This window comes from Scylla paramamosain, chromosome 45, assembly GCF_035594125.1.
Source record: "Scylla paramamosain isolate STU-SP2022 chromosome 45, ASM3559412v1, whole genome shotgun sequence".
Lineage (NCBI taxonomy): Eukaryota > Metazoa > Arthropoda > Malacostraca > Decapoda > Portunidae > Scylla > Scylla paramamosain.
In genome coordinates this window covers 2,897,937-2,921,500 of record NC_087195.1, presented here as the reverse complement: position 1 = coordinate 2,921,500, position 23,564 = coordinate 2,897,937, and the positions used below count along the sequence as shown (strand labels likewise).

Below are 23,564 nucleotides of genomic sequence, written 5' to 3'. Positions count from 1 at the left end.
AAACGAAGGAGAGAAAATTACACGCCTTATTGACAACCACTGCCCGTTTTCTTCACCTCAAATGCAGCGGTAACTCAAACAACTAAGAGAACTACATCGAAAACAAAAAAATTACATCAAGGAAGCTAAAGAGAGAGAGTTACACGCCTTATTGACCACCACTACTCGTTTTCTTCACTGTAGACGCAACGGTAACTCAAAGAACACTCCATAACTTCAGAACCACACCAAAACACAATAGTCAGTGGCCATAATAGTCTCAGTAGCCGTGATGCCTGACACTTATCACCCCCACGAAGACTATCTCCTTCATGCACCACTACTCTACACTGACTGCCTTCGCTTTGTGCCCCGTGCCTAGCGACCTGTGAGCTAACATGTAGAGACGTGTTGCGGTGATGGTGGTGGCAGTGTGTTGTGATGGTGGTGGGTGTGTTAAGTCGCTGATTGGTGGGTTGCAGGCCGCGGGGATGATAAGGTGATGAAGGGAATGGCTGTGTGCAAGGGAGAGAGTGTGTGAATGTCGTGCATACGAGATATTGGATGTCAGGATGTTGTATAGATAGAAGGCGTGCGAGGATTGAATGTTGGATGGTACGGATGTGTGGGGATGGTCCTGTGAGCTGTGTAATGCTGTGGATGTGGGATGTTGGATGTTAGGATCGTAGGATGTGGTGTGTATGAGAGAGAATGGATGTGTTGAGAGGGGTGACTGTACATGGCAAATGTTGAAATGTTAGGATATTAGGATGTTAACATGCAAGATGGGGTATATCTCACGTTATAGAAGCAGAAGTAAACATGTAAATAAACAAATAAACTACGCAAATAAATAAAACGATAAAAAGATGAAATAAATAAGTGAAACAGTACAAAATTTCAATAAGTCAATAAAAACTACAGAAGCCAAAGTAGATTAATATGCAGGTAAAAACTTGAAGGTAATAACTTTCACCATCTCTCCTATGACGAACTTAAACCGTTTCAAAAGAAGAGTACCGGAACACACCAAATAAACTGGTCAGTATTAAAACCATATTCCTTTATTTATTTATTTTTTTTTTTATGAGGTATAATTTAGCGAACCTTTTCCCCAAGCGTTTTTTGTACATTCGTCTTTCCTCCACGCGTGAAAAAAAAATAGAGGAAAGAAAGGAAAAGATTATAAAATATACTCTTGAGCAATGTACACGCTTGAAAAAAAAATTAGAGGAAATAAAGAAAAGAGAGAGAAAAGTATCCTTGAGTTGCGTCCACATGTAAAAAAAAAGAGAGAAAAGAAAGAAAAGAGAAAGAAAAGTACCCTTGACCTGCATTCACACATGAAAAAACAAGAGTGAAAAATAGAAAATATAAATAAAAATAGAACCTGGTCACTCCCCACGCGTTAAAATGAAGAGAAAAGAAAGAAAAGACCAACACATATAAAGAAAAAAAAAGAAAACGGGAATGAAAACTACCTTTGACTTACCCTCACACATAAAAAAAAGAAAACGGGAATGAAAAACTACCTTTGACTTACCCTCACACAAAAAAATAAAACAAAGAAAACGAAAACTAAACTGCACTCCAGACATCAAAAAAAAAAAAAAAACGAAAGAAAACGGGAACGAAAACTCTACGGCAAGGCGAGGATGTAGAAATAAGAGAGAGAAAGAGAGAGAGAGAGAGAGAGAGAGAGAGAGAGAGAGAGAGAGAGAGAGAGAGAGAGAGAGAGAGAGAGAACCGAAGTACTAGCGAGGAGGGAGGGAGTAAGAATGAGGGTGTCGAGAAGGCGAGATACAGGGAGTGAAATACAAGACAGTTAGGGAGTGTATCAGGAAAAAGGGTGCAGGGAGAGAACCAAGGGGGACTGACAGGGGGTAAAGGGGTAGGCAGGGTTGACAGGGGGACAGGGCTTCGCTATTAGGGGTTCTGGGCTCTCTCGGTTCTGGGTTCTGGCGGGAGTCCAAGCTGCGGTGGAGGTTCGGGGGCAGGAAGACCATGAAAAGACGTTATGGCGTTATGTGTGGGGAAGTCTCCCTCATTCTCGTAGCTTTCACGGTATCGCCAACCAACCCAGAGAGAGAGAGAGAGAGAGAGAGAGAGAGAGAGAGAGAGAGAGAGAGAGAGAGAGAGAGAGAGAGAGAGAGAGAGACAAAAGAAGAAACAAACACTGGCATACGAAAGAAAAAAAAACAAGAATAGAAAGAGAAGAATAAGTCGAGAGAGAGAGAGAGAGAGAGAGAGAGAGAGAGAGAGAGAGAGAGAGAGAGAGAGAGAGAGAGTACAGTGGCCTAGATGCTCGTGCAGTGTAGGATTAAGCTTCAGAGTAGAATGATTACCTTTGGCGGAAAGAAAGAACTGGATTGGGAGAGACTGAGAGAGACGAAAGAGGGAGGGAGGGAGGCAGGGAGATACACAAATATAGATGCACAGAAAAAGAAAGAGTAGAGACGAAAGGGAAAAAGAAAAATCATACAAAGACAAACACAGAAAAAAGACACAAGAACAAAGACAAAAAAGAAGAGAAAAACAAACAAACACGTAAAGAGAGACAAACAGATTAACAGAATGAAAACAAGAATAGACAGAAAGAGAAACACAAACAGACAGACAGAGATAGAAAAACGAAAACAGATGGATATTTAGAGAGAGAGAAACAGAGATGGAAACACGATACAACACACTACACTGCAACTTCTTGGTGTATAAAGACTGAAATGGTAATACAAGAAGAAACACAGTTGTACAAAGAGGAAAAGACAGTAATACAAAAGAGGAGAAACACTATTACAAAACAACAGTGAAATGATGCAATTCACATAAGTTTACAAGCACTCAGAGGAAATTAAATGCATAGCAGCTGTCTTATGCAACGCAGAAGGTGGGCTGGACTGGGGTGTGCTGCACTTAACAATACAAAAGCATATTAGAGGAGAGAAAAACAACGGAAATCTGATACATAAAAAATAAGGAATGTAGAAAAAGCAGTTGTATTGGGAGGTAAGGAGAATGAAAAAATAAATATGGACGTAAATATAAAGGAAAATAAAAAAAAAATAGTTAAGTTTTATAAAAGGAAATATGGAAGAAAAAAGATCATTAAACAATCATTAGGGAAAACTGATGCGTAAAGATGAGAAAATGGAAAAGTAATTATAAAAGGAGATACGGGAGAATGAAAACACATACTAAAAAAAATAAAAGGAAAAGGGAAAAAATGTTAAAAAAAAGAAAAGAAACGAAAATGTAAAATGAATTGCGGAAATAATATACATAAAAGTTGATGCATAAAAGATAGAGATTAGTTAAAAAAAATGAGGCGAAAAAATATAATAATAATAAAGACAAATGGAAAAATAAAAAAAATAAATGACATGAAATATGGAAGAAAAAAACGACAAAATTAATATTAAACTGAAATGACAAATGAATGATAAGGAAGATAGAAAAAAAATGGAGAATGAAAAAGATATATATATATAAAGACAAAAAACGACAAAACTAATACAAAATGAAATGCAGGAAAAAAAAAACTAACTAAATAAACGAATAAAAAGATTTGTCAGTGATGAAATGTCGCGCACAGAATAACACACACACCTCACAGGAATGAATGAATGAGTAAATGAATGACTTGTGTGTGTCTTTTAATGAACTTTGTGTGTGTGTGTGTGTGTATTTCTGCTGTGTTGCTTAACTTTCCCATCTGTGTTTCTGCTTTTTTGTCTGTCTGTCCGTTTGCATGTCTGTGTTTGTCTGTCTGTCTATCTCTGTATGTCTGTCAGTCATTCACCTGCTGGCATTGTTCTTCACCTCATGACTTATTCAGTGACTCATCCACAGTTTGGTGTAATCAGTCAGTGCATTCACTCAGGCAATAACAGCAGATCACGGAGACACTTTGCGTTCAGTTCATCTATTACCTGTTCGTCATTTTGGTAATGCCCCCCTGATCAATTCACACAAAGGCCATTTATTCCATTAATGTGTTGCTAGTTTTGTTGAAATACTGGGAATTAAGACACTTAGCCTCAAATTTATTGCATTAATGTGTTTCTAACTTTAAGTATTGCGAATCAAGTCACTTAAAATTATTACATCATTGTTTTTCCCAGTGTTGTTTAAATATTGTGAATTAAGACTTGCCCTCAGGTTTTGGATAAGCCCTTTGACTACACTCTTTCGTAACCGTAGCCTTGAGTGGGGTCTTTTTAGAACATTTTCTTACCCCGGAGCAGAGTCCCCTCTTACATAGAAAAATAGAATCATTTGTAAATTCATAAATCTACCTATAAATCATGTACCATCTTGTGTATGTGAATAGTGTGTGTGTGTGTGTGTGTGTGTGTGTGTGTGTGATTGTGTGTCATTGTTCATCTGTCTTTTTGTCTGTGTCTATCTGTCTGTCTCCGTGTGTCTGTTTGTATGTCTCTTTTTCTATTTGTGTGTATCTGTCTGTGTGTTTGTGTGTCTGTGTGTCTCCCCTCCTCCACTACACTCAAAACTACACACAGCTTTGTCTTTTTGTGTGAGCACTCTCTGGGATTTGAGAAGTGTCATCATTTGCAACAGGGGAGAGAGAGAGAGAGAGAGAGAGAGAGAGAGAGAGAGAGAGAGAGAGAGAGAGAGAGAGAGAGAGAGAGAGAGAGACTTCGCTTCTTGTGTGTCTATTTCAGGCTACACAGGAAAAACTTATTCATCTCATCACCTCAACTAATCTGTGTCTCGCCTGCCTTGCATATTTCTCACCTGTCACTAATTCACCTGGCTGTAAGTTAGTGTATTCCTTTTGTTCGCCTATCTATTGTTTCTGCTGCTGCCACACACAGACACACACACACACATACACACTCTCTCTCTACATTTCGTAATCTGTATATGAAATATTTTTGTATCTTTTTCTTTTTTGGTGTGTGTGTGTGTGTGTGTGTGACGATCATTTGTTTGTTCGTGTGTACTAGGCTTTGTTTGTCCAATGGCGTGTGGCTCTTTGTTTTTCTCCTCTCTCTCTCTCTCTCTCTCTCTCTCTCTCTCTCTCTCTCTCTCTCTCTCTCTCTCTCTCTCTCTCTCTCTCTCTCTCTCTGCACGTGTTTTACTTTTTGTGTGTGTATTTTGGTCTAATTTTTGTGTCTGTGTGTCTGTCTGTCAGCTTATTTGTATGTTTTCTGCTAATTGACTCCACACCATACGTACACACACACACACACACACACACACACACACACACACACACACACACACACACACACACACACACACACACACACACACACACACACACACACACACACACACACACACACACACACACACACACACACACACACACACACACACACACACACACACACACACACACACACTGTGACCTCTTGTTGATGAAGCTTTTGAAACCGATGACCCCTGCTTCATTAACCCGTGACCTTTGACCCGTGACCTTTTGAGCCGGTGTTGGGGGTGAGAATGTCCTCTTGACCTGTGTGGCTGCCGGATGACCTCGCTGATTGCTGGAGGGAAAGTAAATCGAGGGTGAGACATTTTGCTTTTCAGAAATTACTCTTTTACTTTTTTTACTGCTTGACAAAATTTTCCCTTTCAGCACATTTAACTTTTTGGAGGCACCATTTTTTTTTTATTCATTTATTTTTTTATTTATTTTTTTTCTTTTTATTTGTCACTGTTTCCATACCGTACAAAGGCCGAATTAACTTGCTTTCTCTCACTTTTCTCTCCTGTGTGTCTATGCATGAGATTTTCTACTTCTCGCCCTTATTAAGTCCACCTCTCTAGTGCAAGAGTTAACCAGTACTTTCAGTCACTTTCTCTCACACTTATTTTGTATTTTCATTCATTTCCTAATCTAGTAAACTCTGAAACTCCAAGCACAAGATTTTTTTTTCTTTTTTTCACTTTCTCTGATCCCTATTCTGTACACCTCTAGTATATTCTCAGTCACTCCTTTTCTGTTGAACTCCGGTATTTTTATGGTTTTAGTGACAGGTTAACAAGATTTATACATTATTAACAGGCGAAATAGTCTTAAGAACCCGGATAATCTCGTCTATGGCCTTTGAATATAGTTGTGGTGAGAGAGCAAAGCGTTTTAAAATGCTGACCAGAATATTCAATCCCATTCTTTATTGTAAGTTTTATCTCTCAAAACTCTATGCTAAATTTACACACTGTCACTATTAAGGTGGAAAGAAGCCACGGCACCGAAAAGTTAAACATCGCTCTTAATTTGCAACAGAAAGTAGATGTTTTTAAGATTTTTGTTTTTTTCGTGAGTTTGAAAATTTGCTTTTCAGGTGATTCCACTAATTGGCTACTTACCTGCTCACAATTTAAGTTATCTTTAATCCTTTTTAATTGGCAATACACAACATGATTATTTTTTATATATTTTTTCTGTGTACAAGAGAGGCGTGTGATATGTTTGTTTTGTGTACTACTTTATAAACAGAGAGGCAGACCATACGCGAAACAAAATTCAGGGCAAAAAAGACACGAAAAGCAAAGGAAAACCAAAACAGAAAAGTAAAACCAAATTCAGAAAAAAAGTAAAAATCAAAGCAAAATTAAAACCAAAAAGCAAAACTAAATTCAGGGAAAAAATGACAAAGGAAAGGAAAATCAAACCAAAAAAAAAAAACAGAAAAATAAAGGAAAGCAAAACCAAATTGAGGAAAACTTAAATAAACAAAACAGAAAACCAAATTCAGGAAAAAAGAAAAAAAAACGAAACAAAATTAAGAAAAAGAAAAAAACACGAAAACCAAAGAAAAAAAAAAGAAATGGAACAAAGCAAAACCAAACTCAGGAAAGAAAAAAAATGAAAACCAAAAAGAAAACGAAAACCCAGGAAAAAGAAAAAAAGACACAAAAAGAGACCCACTAATTGTCTCTTCCCAAAAATAGAAGAGGGAAGAAATCATGAGAGGGGAGGGAGGGAAGCAAAGACTAAACGTAACTTTTTGTCACTTAAGGTAAAAAATTGGTGGTGAGGCGAGGCAATGCGGTGGAGTGCCAGGTGCTTTACTTCGCTAAATTCAAGGTGACTTTACTCCTTTCCTTTAATTGACAGTAGAAAGAAGATGCATTTTTTTATTGCTTTATTATTATTATTATTATTATTATTATTATTATTATTATTATTATTATTATTATTATTATTATTATTATTATTATTCTTTATTTTCTTGTTTGGTTGTATGGTTGATTATTTGTTTCTTTGTTCTTTTTATTTTTCCTTCTTCCTTTCCTTCTTTCTTTAACAGTTTATTATTATTTTTTTCTTTTCATACGTTACATTTTCTTTTTTTTTCACTAATATCGTTGAGTGAAGATCGTTATGCTTGTGAGTTCATTGTTGTTGTAAAGGTTGTGTTTGGTTGATCTTAATCTCTCCTTTAGTTACTTGTAAGGTTAATTGTCTTGTTAGTTGAAGAAAATATATCTTTATCTTTTGAGAATATTGTTGTAAGTAAAAAATAGTATTATCGTTGTTGTTGTTGTTGTTGTTGTTGTTGTTGTTGCTGTTGTTCTTTTTGTTGTTGAATGTAAATAACTTCCTTTGTATGCTGTGTTCATGGAAAGTGTGTGTGTGTGTGTGTGTGTGTGTGTGTGTGTGTGTGTGTGTGTGTGTGTGTGTGTGTGTTTTATCTCTATTTCTTACATTACTGTACGCATCAGAAGGTATCTTTTTATTAGTTAGTGCAGATATTAACGTCTGACCTTTGGCAATATTTTGTTAATTGAAAAAAAAAAAAAGTTGCTTCATTCCTTAAAATTTTGCACAGTGGAATGTATTTTATTTATATCACGGAGCTTAAGTGTTACTTCCTTTGACCTTTACGATTTTCATGATTATTTCAAATGTGTGTGTGTGTGTGTGTGTGTGTGTTGGGGTAGGTGTGCAGTACATATGTGTTTGTGTGGGATGGTGGGGCTTGTGTGTGTGTGTGTGTGTGTGTGTGTGTGTGTGTGTTAGTCTGTATTTCATGTTTAAATCACTTGTTATATTTGTCAATTAGCTTAAATGAAAAATTGTGCTAAATGTTGTACGTATTACGCTAATGCCGAGTGTTTGTTTATGTATTTATTTATTTATCCGTCCATTTAAATTATTCATATATGTAGTCATGCATTTACTTATTTGTTCATTTATTTATCAATTATATAATTTGTGTACTTATTGCTTATTTTTTTAGTTATGTTTTTTTTCTATTTAATCTTTTATTTTGTTTTGTTTTATTTATTTATTCATTCCTTTATTTATTCATATTTGAGGCATTGTATTCTCTCTTCCTTACACAGAACAGAACAATGAATTAAACTGGCACTAATTCACTTACCTTAATAATATAAAACTAAAAAGGTGCCTTATTGGAAGATGAGGGGAGAGAGAGAGAGAGAGAGAGAGAGAGAGAGAGAGAGAGAGAGAGAGAGAGAGAGAGAGAGAGAGAAATTGATACCTCATCTTAATATTTTCTCTTTCATCCATAATACCAGAGACGAAGGAGAACAAGCACACCTCCTCCTCCTCCTCCTCCTCCTCCTCCTCCTCCTCCTGCTCTACTCTGTCTCTTTTATGCTATCCTGTCTTTCCCACTAATAGTTAACGTAGAGTAGTTACAAAAAATGGTCAAGCTTACAAGGCCCTCATTTTCCTTTGCTGTTTGGTTTTCCTTTGTATTCCTCCTCCTCCTCCACCTCCTCCTCCTCTTCCTCCTCCTCCTCCCCCTCTTTTCCTCTCGCTTAGTTCGTAATTTCCGCTTCATGCAAGGTGGGAAAAAACCAGTAATTGTGTTGGTGGGTAATAACATTCATTATGAGCTATTTTCCGCCTCCTGGCCCCGCGAGGAAACACACACAGGGAGATAGGAGGTGATACGAAGAGAGAGAGAGAGAGAGAGAGAGAGAGAGAGAGGGGGGGGGGATAGGTTAATTTGTAATGTACTTGTGGTTTTGTGAGGTTAAGAATAAATGGAAATGGGGAGTGATGGGATACGTAGATTGTAATGGGGAAAGATTGTGTTGAGTTGGTTGTGATAGGAAGGTTGGGTTTGGTGCATTGTGATTGGAGGAATGTAGTGTTGAGCTTTCATTGTGTGTTAGTGTTGTGTTGCTTGTGAAGGGTTAGAAGAGTGTTAGGTATTGCGATGGAAAGATTGTGGTTATGTTTAGGTAATTGTGAGAAGATGTAGATAGTGTTGTGTTGATGGTGAGAGGAAGAAGATAGTGTTGTGTTGATAGTAAGAGGAGGAAAATTGTTTGTGTTGATTGTGATGAGAACGAGACGATAATAACAAAGGTAATGATAAAACAAAAGAGAGAGGTTACAACAGTACAATAAACGATAAAAAAATAAATAAATAAATAAAAATCATTATAGAACAGAGTTGAAATGGTAATAATGAATATTGATAAAAAAAAAATTGTAAAAATGATAGAATAAAGGAAAATGATAACAACAAAATAAACGATAAAAAGTGGCAAACATGATGATAGAATAAGGACAAAATGATACCAATACAGTTGAAAGATAAAAAAAAATAAATAAATAAATAAATAAATAAATAAAAACAATGAAATGAATATGGAGTGTTGTAATGGCAGGGGAATAATTAACCCAACAGTAAAGGTTTGTTTGGCGATTAGTAAAACATCATTATCGGTGTTTAAAATAACGCCATGAGGGAGAGTAAAGCTGTGCAGTGTGTTTGTTTTCATTACTTCTTTGTTTTATTCGCTTTATGCTGCACTGTTCATTATTATCGCTGTTTGCTGTTGCCCTAGTTTTTTTTTTTTTTATGTGAATATCGTTTATGGTGATTTTTTTTTCTTTATTATTTTCTTCCTTTTTTTATTTTCTATTTATTCTGTTGTGATTTGTAATGTTTGTCAATGTACTGGTTCTTTTTATTTCTTTTAATTTTTTTTTTTTTTCGTATCTCATTGTAATATTATCAAAATTTTGTTAGTATATTTCAAAGTTAGCGGGAGTATAAAGTTTCACATCTTGTTCTTTTATCGTTATTTTTTTGTTTGTTTGTTTGTTTGTTTGTTTGTTTTCTTTTATATGACGTAGTTCAATATATTGTCTATTTTCCTTACTTCATTGTTATATTTTTACTTTGTCTTTTTTTTTATATTGTCTACAGTTATTTTTTTATTATTATTCTTCCTTTGTTTATTTTCTTTATTCTATTGTGATTCTTATTGTTTGTCATTTTACTAGTTCGTTTTAACTTCTTTGCATGTTTGTTGCTTTTTTCTCATTCCACTATTCTCTAAGTCTTTTGTTTGTCTTTTAGTGGTTTATTTATTTCTTTGTTTCTTTGTTTATCTGTTTATTTATTTATTTATTTATTTATTTTTGCTTCATTATTATTGTCAGAACCTTATCAATTTATTCCGAGGTTTGGCCAGCTATATATCTATTCATTTATTTATTGACTTATTTATTTATTTATTTATTTATTTATATTTATATTTATATTTATTTTTTTTTTTTTTTTTTTATATATATTTTAAATCCACAAGCTCTCACTTCACTTCGCTTCACTGTCATTTCCCGGTGACCTTCGACAACAAATTTCACATTTTTACGTCTATTTATTTTTCTTTAGTATTTTTCTTGAAAGAGGTGAAATTGTTAAATTACTTTTCAACACTCTCTCTTATTCCTCGCTATTAATTTATACATTTTTATTTTACTTTATTTTTTTTCTTTCACTGTCTTGACACGTTTTACTAAATTAGACACTCTTGCACTGAATATTGTGTGTGTGTTCTCTGCTTTGAGTCACTTGTCTTCAGTCTTGTTTATTTATTTATTTATTTAATCTTCTGTATATCTATGTATGTATATCTTTGTATCTGTGTATCTGTTTGTCTGTTTATCTATCTACCTACCTATCCATCTATTTATCTAACTCTGACTGTCTATCAGTTTATTTATCTAACTGTATCTAATTATCTATTTATCTAACTATTTATCTATATATCTGTCTATCTATTCATCTATCTATCTATCTATCTATCTATATATCTTTATCTGTATGTCTATCTGTCTATATATACCTCTCTATCTATCTATATGTCTATCTATCTGTCGATCTATGTATTTATCTATATTTATCTATCTCTCTATCTATCTATTTTACTATTCACGTTTATTTGACAACTTCAGCTTCATTATTTTAAGCTTACTTGTTGAGGGAAACCCCAAGGAAAGCAATCAATGGCGAGGGCAACAGCTGTCTTAGTCATTATATAGTATTCAACAGTGTTTAATCGTTTATTGACGCTCCTTGCGGCGCCTGAAGTTAAACCAATCCATTAAATTATTCATTACCATTCATTACAACCATTCCAGGTGTTCTTTTGTATCATACTTCCCTCATCAATATTTCCTCTTTCGACCCTCACTGCGCCCCAAAAATCAAATTAATATGTAATACCAACGTCTATGCTACTTACGTTCAATAAAACTTCAAATCTTTGGAAGTTTCTCTGATTATCGGAATAGTGAACTCTTGAACTCCCTGCCTGCTTCTGTATTTCCTCCTCCTTATAACTTGAATTTCTTAAAGAGAGAGGCTTCAAGATATTTTACCTCTAAATTTCGATGTTTCTTTTCGATCTCGCTTCGGGGAGTGGCACTCAAATTTTTTTCTTTTTTCCAGTGCACCTCTTACATAAAAAGAATGTATTGCGTACTCTATTGACACCCGCTGCGTCTTACAAATCAGATTAGTGCGTTGCTGCCAAAACTTTTTCTTACTTACATTCATTAAGACCAGAAATTTTTATGAGTTTCTGTGTAGTGAGTCTAATTATCAATCTTTCCTACTCTGTCTTTGTTCGTTGCATCCCACAAATCAAGTCAATATGTTACTGCCAACACTTCTCTATTGATTACATCCATTAAGAACTAGAAATCTTGGGGAGTTTCTGTGTATTGAGGCTAATTATCAATATTTCCTACTTAATTGACACTTTCCTTGCACGATTCAAGTTCAATAAATCATGGCAACCTTTCAAAGTCTCATTCATCAGAACCGCAAATTTACCGCCGTTATTTCTTTTTACCGCCGTCTTCTTTACTGACACTTTTCTTGCACGCCAACAAAAGAAAAAAGGAAAAAAAATATATATATAAAAATGGAGGCACCACTTCACTACCAGACTCCTTTCACCTTTCTTGGCTTCACACTGTCATTATAACTTCAAGCCTTCAAATATTTCAAACAATACTTAATACACCTTCAGTTTTTTATTTTATCGGCACTATAATTATATCACGTTAGCCAAACTCTATAAAATCATTTACCTAAGGGAACACCCGCCTAAAAAGTAACATATCTTCCTTGCACTGGTCAAAAAAATCATTGTGGTTTGGCCAACATTCCCACCATACCTTGTGTCTGTATGTCCTTATTAAACCCTTTTTTTCAGAGTTCCTTTTTTCTTCCTTTTTGTTGCCCTTTTGTCAGTGCCCCTCTTAAATAAGGAAAGCCATAGCGTTGGTTCCTGCCTGTATGTCCTTATTAAGCCTTTTTTTTTTCTTAAGCCTTTTTTTTTTCCTTTTGTTGTCCTTTTGTCAGTGTCCTCTCTTACATAAGGAAAGCCATAGTGTTTCCTGCATGTGTGTCCTTGTTGAGCCTTTTTTCCAGTAAGCCTTTTTATTCTTTATCCCCCGTAACCAGCGCCCCTCTTACATAAAAAGCCATAGATGAGGATTCTGACGGCACCTACAGGAGTAAAGTGCCCGGACATCCCATTCATTAAAAGCACCTTCAAGTCTCTTTTCCTCAGTTCTGTCAGGTTGTCATCTTCTCATTCCCTCAGTTACCTTCAGTTTTGCACTTTATTGACACTCATTGTGGCGCCTCGAGGTCCCGTATCGGTTGTCACTCAGTTATTTCAATTAAAACTATAAAATCTCTCGGTGTTCTCCCACGCGGTTCTCTCACTCCCTCCTGCGCTCAGTCGCCTTCAGTTTCTTTCTCTACTGACATTTCTTGTGGCGCTTTAAATTGAATCTGTCAATTGAATAATTAACTTCAATGAAAACTACAAATGTTCAAGTGATTTTTTTTTTTCTGAATTCTCTCACTCTCTCTTTCATTCCCTCAATCACTTTAGTTTCACGGTTTATTGACTCCATTAATCCTTCCTTCCTTCCTTCCTTAATCAGATATGTTATATTAAATGATCAGACTGGTCGTAATCACCTCCTGTTTCGTATTTTATTGACGGTTACTACTAAAGCTTACGTTAAATACTAAGATCTTTCAAATATAAACCAAATATTTCAATAGCAAACACACACGATGCTTAATTGACTCATTAGTAAACCAGAATGTAAACGGTAAACACACAATTCCCAAAATGACAATTATAAGCCGAAACTATCCATGTCACGCTCGCACAATTCTCAAATGACTCAATTAAAAAAAAAAAAAAAAACACCAGTCACGCTGCCACAATGCTTAAATGATTCCAGTGTAACAAATATATCAACGGTAAACCCACACAAGTTGAAATGACAATTATAAACAAAAACGCCAATATCAATATCACACGCGCACTTATACACACACACACACACACACACACACACACAAAAGCCTCATGCACAAACATCCCCACAATGCTCGTATTATTCAAACGTACGAGACAAATTAATAACAAACCCACATAACGTTGAAATGACAATTACAAACAAAGACTTCAATATCACACACACACACACACACACACACACACACACATATGCTGTCTTTCATCATGTCAAGTAAAGCATCATTTTCTCTCACAGTTAACGTCCCCCAGGAGTACCGCCCCCTCAGCGTCACCCTTTCATCACCCCCACACTGCCCTTCTCACCTTCCGGGTCTCCCCCCCCCCCTCACCTGCCTTTCCGCCTACAGGTGCTACACAGGTGAGGTTTTTTATTCCACCGTGCCACCAAGCTGAAATTCCACACAAAAAAATATAATCCCATTTATATTTTTTTTTCTTTCCTTTTTTTTCAGGTCGTTTTTTTTTTCATTTCGTTCAATAAATCTGCGTTTTCTTTACTCAGGGGAGGCCTTTTGCTCTCTCTCTCTCTCTCTCTCTCTCTCTCTCTCTCTCTCTCTCTCTCTCTCTCTCTCTCTCTCTCTCTCTCTCTCTCTCTCTCTCTCTCTCTCTCTCTCTCTCTCTCTTATTCTTTTCTTCATTTTTTCCCTCCCCTCTTCCGCGTTGTATTCTCAATCTTGTATGTCTATTCTTATATTTCTTTTGTGACTATGTTTTCGTCCTTTTCATCCCTTATTTTATTCATTTATTTCTTTTTCTGTCGCCCGTTCGTTCTTCCGTTGTTTCTTATTCACTTCCTCTTATATTTGCTTGTTGGGCTGTTTTACTTTTCTTTCTTTCTTTTTATTTCTCTTTCTTCCTCTCTTTCTTTTCTTTCCTTCCATCCAGTCTTCTACTCTCATTCCTTTATCACATCTTTCCTTGCTTCATCTTTTTCGATAATTATGTTAGAGGAAGCTTTTAAGTGTGTGTGTGTGTGTGTGTGTGTGTGTGTGTTACTGAGAGTGCTTCTTATATCGGAAACAAATTAATATCGGAATAATATCTGCCTGCACTGAATCAATTGATACCTTTGGCTATTAATCATGAGTAACAAGCGATCCTTTTAAAATCAGCAATACATTTTCTTTCTGTGAGTTTCATTTACTGGTGTTCAAATATTTGCTTTTCTTTATTGTTCGATCCGGAGGGGAAAGATTAGTCAAATTTAATTACAGGGATAAATACCTTACTGTTGCCTTACCTTACCTGTTTGTTAGGGACATTTAATAGTTTGCAGGGAAAGGAAAAAAAATATTTTGTCACCTGTATATTAGAGTCAAACTTAATAACAGGTAGGAACGGGGAAATACGTGCACACCTGAATTATTTTCTTACCTGTTTGTTAGTCATATTAAATTACAGACAAGTAATAAACATTTAACAGTTTGCAGGGAAAGGAAAAAAAAAAAATCTTGTCACCTGTATATTAGAGTCAAACTTAATAACAGGTACTCAGGGAAAATACGTGCACACCTGTTTGTTAGTCATATTAAATTACAGACAAGTGATAAAATGTTACATTAAGATCTGAATCACTTTTTCAGCTTTAACTGCAGGTAGAAAGATGGAAAGCTCACACATAAACACCTGAGTTATCCTCTTACCTGTTCATTTGTCATACTAAATTGCAGACAGGTAAAAAAAAATGTTGTGTATAGATCTGAATCACTTTGTTAGGTTTAATTGCAGGTACAAAGATGAAAAGCACTTAATTTAGACATACATAAACCTGAATTATCCTCTTATCTGTTCAATAGAGATTTAATCGTTAACAGGGAAAGGAAAAAAATGTATATAGATCTCAATTTTCTTATCACTTGTGCATAAAAAAAACGTCTAATTACAGGTGGAAGGAGGAAAAGTACATATGAATCTTCCCCTTTTACTTGTTTGGTTGTCAGATTTAGCTACAGGCAGGTAAAAAAAAGATGTTGCTTATGGATTTGAATAACTTTGTCAGCTTTAATTGATTCAGGTCTGTATGCTGCATTTAATTGTTGGCAGAGAAAGGGGAAAGATGTAGATAGATTTTAATTATCTTGTCACCTCTATATGAAAAACAAAGTTAATTACACGTAGAGAGAGAGAGAGAGAGAGAGAGAGAGAGAGAGGAGAGAGAGAGAGAGGAGAGAAGAGAGAGAGAGAGAGAGAGAGAGAGAAACTATGCATACGTATTTGTTAACCATATTTAAATTCAGACAGGGTAAAAAAAAAATGTAACATATAGTAATTCAGAATGATCTCCTCACCTGTATATTTGAATCAGGTTTAATTACAGGTAGGAAAGGAAAAAATAGCATACATGTACACTTGAATTATTGTGTTATCTGTTTATTAGTTATATTTAGAATGCAGACAGGTAAAGGAAAAATGTAGCAAATAGATTTAAATTACCTTGTCATCTGTATATTAAAACTGGATTTAATTACAGGTAAAAATAGGAAAACAATGTCCTATACACCTGAATTATTTTCCTGTTATCTGAATATAAAAATTTACTCGAATAAGAGGAATTATTATATATATTCATGGATGCCTTCAGAAAAAAAAAGCATTTTAATTGTTTGTCGTGTGACTTATTTCAGTTATCACATTTAATTAAAGTTATACAAGAAATAACTAATGAGCAGAAAAGTTTATAGACTGTACAGACACCCTACCAGAAAATATAATAGTAAAATTAAACTTTAAAAAAAAATAAACAAAGAAAGAAAAACATGAAAAAAAAAAAAAAACAGAAGCTCATTTGTTCATCGTACAGCTTACACAATTAACCCGGGGAAGTTAATTAAAGCTACAAGACTAAGAATAATTTAATAACGAGTTGAAATTTTTTACAGTAACTCTCAACCTTTACACGAACAATTCCACATAATCACCCACAGCTCTTTTATCCACTGCTCTCCTTCAAATCGCATAACTCGTCGTGTGGCACAGAAAAGACAAATTAACCTGCTGTTCTTTATCTCCGTCCATGTAAACTGTATTCCTTCAGAGGTCAGAATGAATGAAAGATAATCACGTTTTTTCTTCCACAACCCCCTACAAAAAACGTCTACATATTTCCTACGTCTTCTTGTAACCCTGGAAAGCTAAATAAATACCTTTTCTTTCTCAGTGTCTATGTAAACAGTATTTTTCCAGTTTTCTTTCTCCCCTTAAACAGCTACAACCTTTATTTTCTATATCCTTTTCTTTCCTGCGGTCCTTCAAGTTGCCTTATAGTTTAGAAAAGGAAAATGAAGCTGCTGTTCTATCTGTGTCCATGTAAACTTTTTTTTTTCCAGTATTCTGTGTTAATAAAAGGCGATTACTTTCCCCCGTAAGCACCTACAACTTTTATTCATTTCACTTACATCTCTCCTACATCCTTTTGTATCCCAGGAAAGCTAAAATAACATCTATATTCTTTCTCTGCTTTCCTGTAAACTGTATTTTTTTTCCAGTGTTTATTTATTTTTTGTATTCCTCATAAACCACCTACAAAATGTTTATCCTTTTCTCTTCCTGTAGTTATTGGGCATTCTTGTAGCTTAGAAAGGCAAAATAAATCTTCTATCCTTTCTCTGCGTTCATTTAAACTGTATTTTTTTCCAGTGTTCATTTTTTCCCTCATAAACCACCTACAAAATGTTTATCTCCTTTTCACTTCCTGTAGTTATTCAGTATTCATGAAGCCCAGAAGAGCAAAATGAACCTCCTACTCTTATTTTGTGTCCCTGTAATGCGTTTGTTTTTTTTTTGTTTTTTTTTCTGCCAGAGCTCAGCGTTAATAAAGGAACAAATACAGAAGAACCGCAGTATTATAAAAAGCTGGAACAAAACAAACTCTGGGTCGTTTCTCTTAATGTGCCTTTGTTTATTTCATTACCCTCATGTCAACAAATTCTCCGGTATCTTTTTTTCGTTTTATTTACTGTATTTACCTGTGCAGAAATGGTAATTGGACACCTGCACCTCTCTTCCCTTCCTCACATTACGTGCATTAAAACATCACAGGTGACTCACGCTCTGCTAATTAGTCAGGTGAGCGTTTGGATTAAGATGGATTTACCTGTACATTTCTCAGCTCGTGGGGAGGAAAATGTGTGTGTGTGTGTGTGTGTGTGTGTGTGTGTGTGTGTTGTTTATATTTTGTGTTCTCTTTCTTTCTTTCTTTCTTTCTTTGTTGGTAGCTTTCATTTTTATTCTTTATTTTTATTCTTATTTATTTTTTTTTTACGTAATTGTCACGCATTTTGTTGTTCGTGGTGGTGGTGATGGTTGTTGTGCTTGTTGTTGTTGTTGTTGTTGTTGTTGTTGTTGTTGTTGTTGTTGTTGTTGTTGTTGTTGTTCTTAACCTTCTGCTCCTCTCCTCTCCTCTTCCTCCTTTTCATCACCACCTCCTTCTTATCCTCATTACTTTTTTCATCTTTTTACTCACTCCTCCTCCTCCTCCTCCTCCTCCTCCTCCTCCTCCTCCTCCTCCTCCTCCTCCTCCTCCTCCTCCTCCTCCTCCTCCTCCTCCTCCTCCTCCTCCTCCTCCTCCTTCATCATCTCCTTCACCTTTTATTTCTTCTTCTCCTTTATTCTCGTCCCTGAGTAAAAAAGCCTTGCCCAGTAATTCCCCTGGTGCTCCTTCAGGTTCCTCGTAATGCTTATTGTATTCACTCAGACCCAGCAACGAGGGACGGGGGGGGGGGGGATTAAATGAGCATAATGAGCATTCTACGTAATTCCTAGTCTTTGTTTTTAAGCTTTAACAGACTCTTCCATTCTCTCTCTCTCTCTCTCTCTCTCTCTCTCTCTCTCTCTCTCTCTCTCTCTCTCTCTCTCTCTCTCTCTCTCTCTCTCTCTCTCTCTCTCTCTCTCTCTCTCTCTCTCTCTCTCTCTCTCTCTCTCGCATTCGGTCTCTTTTGTAACATTCTCATATTCTCCCACAGTACATGTCTCTTCCCCTTCCCCCATCCGCGCGCGTGCACACACACACACACACACACACACACACACACACACACACACACACACACACACACACACACACACACACACACACACACACACACACACACACACACACACACACACACACACACACACACACGAGAGAGAGGGAGAGAGAGAGAGAGAGAGAGGGTCAGTCAGTCAGTCAGTCAGTCAGACAGGCAAACAGACAGACAAACAGATAGACAGACAGCCAGCCAAATGAACAAACAACCAGCCAGACAGCCAGACAGCCAGACAGACAGACAGCCAGACAGCCAGACAGCCAGACAGCCACATCCATGAACAAACAGAGACACGAGCAAACAATTAAATACAAACAAAGACACCTGGATAAAACAACAGGTAACTAGTGTGTACAATTCCCTTCGTCAGGAGCGTGCCAATCACGTGTCCCTGCTGTCACTCACTGCACCCTGTAACTCAGCGCTTTTTCATCCCCCAGGCACTCTTATGAAGGGTGACTGTGGTGGTGTGTGGGGACTCTTCGGGTGTTCATTCTTGTTAAACTGACTGGAATAATGAATGCACCTTTTGAAAGCCACTTAGAATTCCACTGTGCGCCTTGTTTTGCAGGGTTTTGTCCTCCCCCGCCACTCCTCTGAAGGGTTACTGAAGTGTGGGGATTCCTCGGGTGTTGAATCTCGTTAAACTGTGACGGATAATGAATGCAACTCTACCAAACGTTCTTTTCAGGCATTTATTCTGTTACAGTGTGTTGAGTAGTCCTTTAGGCTGATCAGTGTGGAATTATCTTCTTATTCTTTCTCTTTCTCGTTTCTCATGTCAAAATGGAATGCTTTATACTGTTCTGAATATTGCCAAAAGTCACCTGTAACAGTCAAGGTGATAGATGCTACAACAACTTCTACTTAACTTCAATTAAAATATTAAAGACAAAATATGCGAATACGCCAAAGGGAAACAAAAAATTGAGAACAAAAATTAGATGAACATTCAATTTAAGAACTGAATATGACAGACAGAATAATACGAATACACTGAAAGAAAATCAAACTTCAGACACGAAAACTAGACAAAATAAATGAATAAATAAATAGATAAATAAGCTAAAATATAAACCTAAGGGCAAACCAAAAAAAAATTAGACCAAAGAAAAGTCAAACAAAAAACAAAAAAAAATAAACATCAGAGGCAAAATAAACTATATGATCAAAAACAAACCCAAAAAAAAGAAAAAAAATTACAAAACTTTAAAGACTCAATATAAAAAAAACAAAATATAAACAAAACTGACAAACACACACACACACGCACACACACACACACTTCCACCTCACATGTATCAGCAGCAGAACATCCACACACAATACAAGACCCAGTGTAGCCAACCCTTCCATTACAGGCCACCGGGACAGGCTACTAGGACTAATCAGGGAGACTTACCTGTGTGTTCCCGTTTTCATTTCCCCCTGGCTCGCATTTCCATCCCCAGGTGAGGTGCAGGTATGTGCTGTGACTCCCTTACCTGTGTGTCCCTGGGTGTTGTTTAATTAGCAGGTGTTGTTCCTCATTGCAAGGTGTTTGTGTTGATTGTGGTGAGATGTGAAGCTTTGGGAGGTGTTGAGCGTCTCTCTCTCTCTCTCTCTCTCTCTCTCTCTCTCTCTCTCTCTCTCTCTCTCTCTCTCTCTCTCTCTCTCTCTCTCTCTCTCTCTCTCTCTCTCTCTCTCTCTCTGTTTATATTTCTTCCTTCTTCCATCATCTTATTTCTCTTTTTCCTTATTCTAACTTCTCTTATTTACCCATTTAATTTTTATCTTTTTACCTTCTTTTCCTCCATCGTCGTTTTTCTTTTCTTGTTTTCCTCATATTCATTTCGTTTTCTTAATTCCTCATCTCTCTTTCTCTCCCGATCTGTGTTTTGTTTATCTTTTAATATCTCTCTTTCTCTCTCTATATCTCTGCTTCCTACCTTTCTGTATTGTCTCTCTTCCTCTCCCTGTTCCTCTTCTCTCTCTCTCTCTCTCTCTCTCTCTCTCTCTCTCTCTCTCTCTCTCTCTCTCTCTCTCTCTCTCTCTCTCTCTCTCTCTCTCTCTCTCTCTCTCTCTCTCTCTCTCTCTCTCTCTCTCTCTCTCTCTCTCTCTCTCTCTTAATTCCCACCTATATGTATTCCAATCTCTGTTTCTTTACCCTTGCCTGTCTATATCCGTCTAACTGAACTTCTTACCCATCTGTGTTATCTCTCCCTCTCCCTCTCTCATTACTTCCACTCCTTCTCTATTCAAACGTATGACGACTAAAGGAATCTATAATAAGAAATCTACTGCATTCATTTCCCATAATTCACCTTCCCTCTGCCATCAACTCTCTATTCACTCGCCTCCAATCTGCATTCGCTCAGCATAATTTTAACTCGCTCGCCATTTACCTGCCAAACAGCTCACCTGGTAAGGGACTCAGGTGTATGTGCCGCAGGTGTACCCCCGGAAGAACAGGTGGTGGGAGAATAGGTAGTTTGAATCTTGTTAGTTTCTTTTTGTATGGGGTTTTAGTGTCTCTCTCTCTCTCTCTCTCTCTCTCTCTCTCTCTCTCTCTCTCTCTCTCTCTCTCTCTCTCTCTCTCTCTCTCTCTCTCTCTCTCTCTCTCTCTCTCTCTCTCTCTCTCTCTCTCTCTCTCTCTCTCTCTCTCTCCTTAGTGTTGTGAGTTTATCTATATGTTTAATTGTGTTTTGTGCCATTTTGTTTTAAGGTTTTCAATTGGTGTTTTAACTTGTTTTGAATGTTTAATGTTGAATATCTCTTTATTGTACCAGATGTAGTGATCAGTGAATACTTACTTATTTTCTTTTTTTTCGTTTCTTATCTTCTTTTCCTTTTTTTCTTCTTTTCTCCCTTTTTCTTTTCCTTTCTTGTTTCTCCTCCACGTCTTCCTCCTCCTCCTTCTCTCCCTTCTTCTCTCTCCGTCAAAGTCTCCTGTTTTGTTTCCTTTCTTTCCCATTCTCCTTCTCATTTTTCCTTTTCCTTTTCTTTCTTTTCTCTTCTCGTCATCCTCCTTGTACTAATTATTTATATTTATTTATTTTTTTCTTTCACCATCGTTTTCTTCTTTCCCCTTTTTAATCATCTTTTAGTTTTCATTTTTCCTTCATTATTCTCATTCTTCTTCCCTTTCTCATTCGAAATTTCCTCCTTTTCATTTTAACTTTAAACATTTTCTCTCTCCTCCCCTTCCTCGTGTTTTCCCTCATTTCTTTCTTCTCCTTTTCATCCTCTTTGTTCTACTCCATCCCTTCTCTTTTTATATTCCCTCATCCAGCTTGTTTATCGTTGTTGCTTTCCTCCTTTCTTTCCTACAAACCTTTCCTTTTCCTTCTCTTTTTCATCATTTCATTTTCCTTTCCCATCTTTATTTTCCTTCTTTCCATTCTCATTCAAATTTTCCTCCTCTTCCTTTTTTAATATGAGATATCCTCTTTATCGTCTTTTCCCTCCTATCCCTCTTCATTTCTCTTCCTCCTTTTTCTCCTACATATCCTTTTATATTCCTTCATCAGCTGGTTTTTCATCTCTGCCTCTCTTGTTTCTCCCCTTGCTTCTTCCCCGCCATCGTTCATCAGCCTCCATGCTCGTCTTATAAAACCAGGTAATATCAGTGTTTACCTCGTCCCTTACCTGAGCCAACGCCGGGACTCACCTGGAGTTTTATTATCATCCTTGAGACCTCGAGTGATCTAGGACGTGGCGTGAATTCTCGTACCAATAAACCTGGCAAGAGAGGGGAGAGGTAGAGTTACCAGTGTTTGATTTAGGGCACGTGTGTTGAAATTCGCTAGTGTATGAGGCGAGAACTGTATCAAGGGATTCGTCTTATAATTGAATGGTATTAGGTGGGATTCTGAGATTTTGGAGTGCTGGCTAGCTTGTCTCTGCTCTCTCGTGCCTTGTTTTAGCTGTGGTTAGAAGATGAGAAGGTTTATGTCAGTCTAGAGAGAGAGAGAGAGAGAGTGTTGGAAGAGGAGAGGTGGAGAAGGGAGAGAACTACGAGAGAAATAAGATGTGAAGAGATGAGCCTTGGATGTCTGGGAAAACACGAGAGGTAAAGTTTGTGAGAAGGGGAAACAGAAATCGTGTAAGTTTACGTATGTTATTCAGATGTCGAGTAATGTTTTGTTAGTCAGAGGCGAATGAGCTTATGTTAGTCAGTAGTTTAGTTATGATGTGATAGTACACCTGATGTTAGATAGAAGAGAAGAAATATTGTGTTTATCACGAGTTGAATTACTGTTTTTCAAATCTCAATAGTCGCATGTTTGTCACCGTATGTTTGTCAGAAGTCGAAATTATGTTAGAGTCAAGTATTCAGGAGTGGAGTCAAGTAGTAAGGAGTGGAGTGACTTTCAGTTAGTACACCACGTCAGTACAGTCATAGTCAGAACTCCAGTAACCTACACCATTCACTCCCACTGTTTTGGGTCTTCCCTCAATTTTGCATCATCTAATCTGCTGACTAATGAACAAAATCTTATAAATCATAGTCTGTTATTAGATCACAGGCCTTAAACACAGAGGGAAAATACTAAACGAAAATGGGAGTGGACGCAAAATGTTACTCCACTTCTCTCCAGTGGCGGGGAATGGCAAACAATTGGTGGCAGCGCAGGGATAAGTCTCAATATTGGTGGCCAGCGGTGGATTCCTTCTCCGGTCTCAAACACGAAGGAAAATCATGGAAGAACAATTAGCACCAGACTTTTTTTGGACCCTAATGAAGCTATTCTGAGATAGATAAATATACAAGTAAACATCAATTGCCTTTACTTTTTTACATTCACTGATCATTACGTAATTTAGATTCAAGTAGTTTAATATATACCAAGTTTTTAGTCCTGACAAGTTAATTCCTGGAGTGTTTAATAGCCATGCGAAACCTTAAATTTGAGGGAGTGTGACAAAGTTATTTAGCGTTAATTAACCAGCATGTTACCTCCAATTAAGGTGGTTATC

The 23,564-nt window shown here is 36.6% G+C and overlaps 1 protein-coding gene across 8 annotated transcripts in view; it reads left to right on the top strand.

Annotated features, from left to right (window-relative positions):
* Positions 1-23,564, top strand: part of LOC135094265 (hemicentin-2-like) — a 216,806-nt gene that overhangs the window by 65,886 nt on the left and 127,356 nt on the right. For 2 of the 8 annotated variants that reach the window (XR_010263690.1, XR_010263692.1), the window contains exon 3: positions 13,814-13,936. The exons of the other annotated variants lie outside the window; for them this stretch is intronic. The gene's annotated coding sequence lies outside the window, so the exon portion shown is untranslated. The remainder of the gene's footprint in view (positions 1-13,813; positions 13,937-23,564) is intronic. 8 annotated transcript variants of the gene reach the window in all.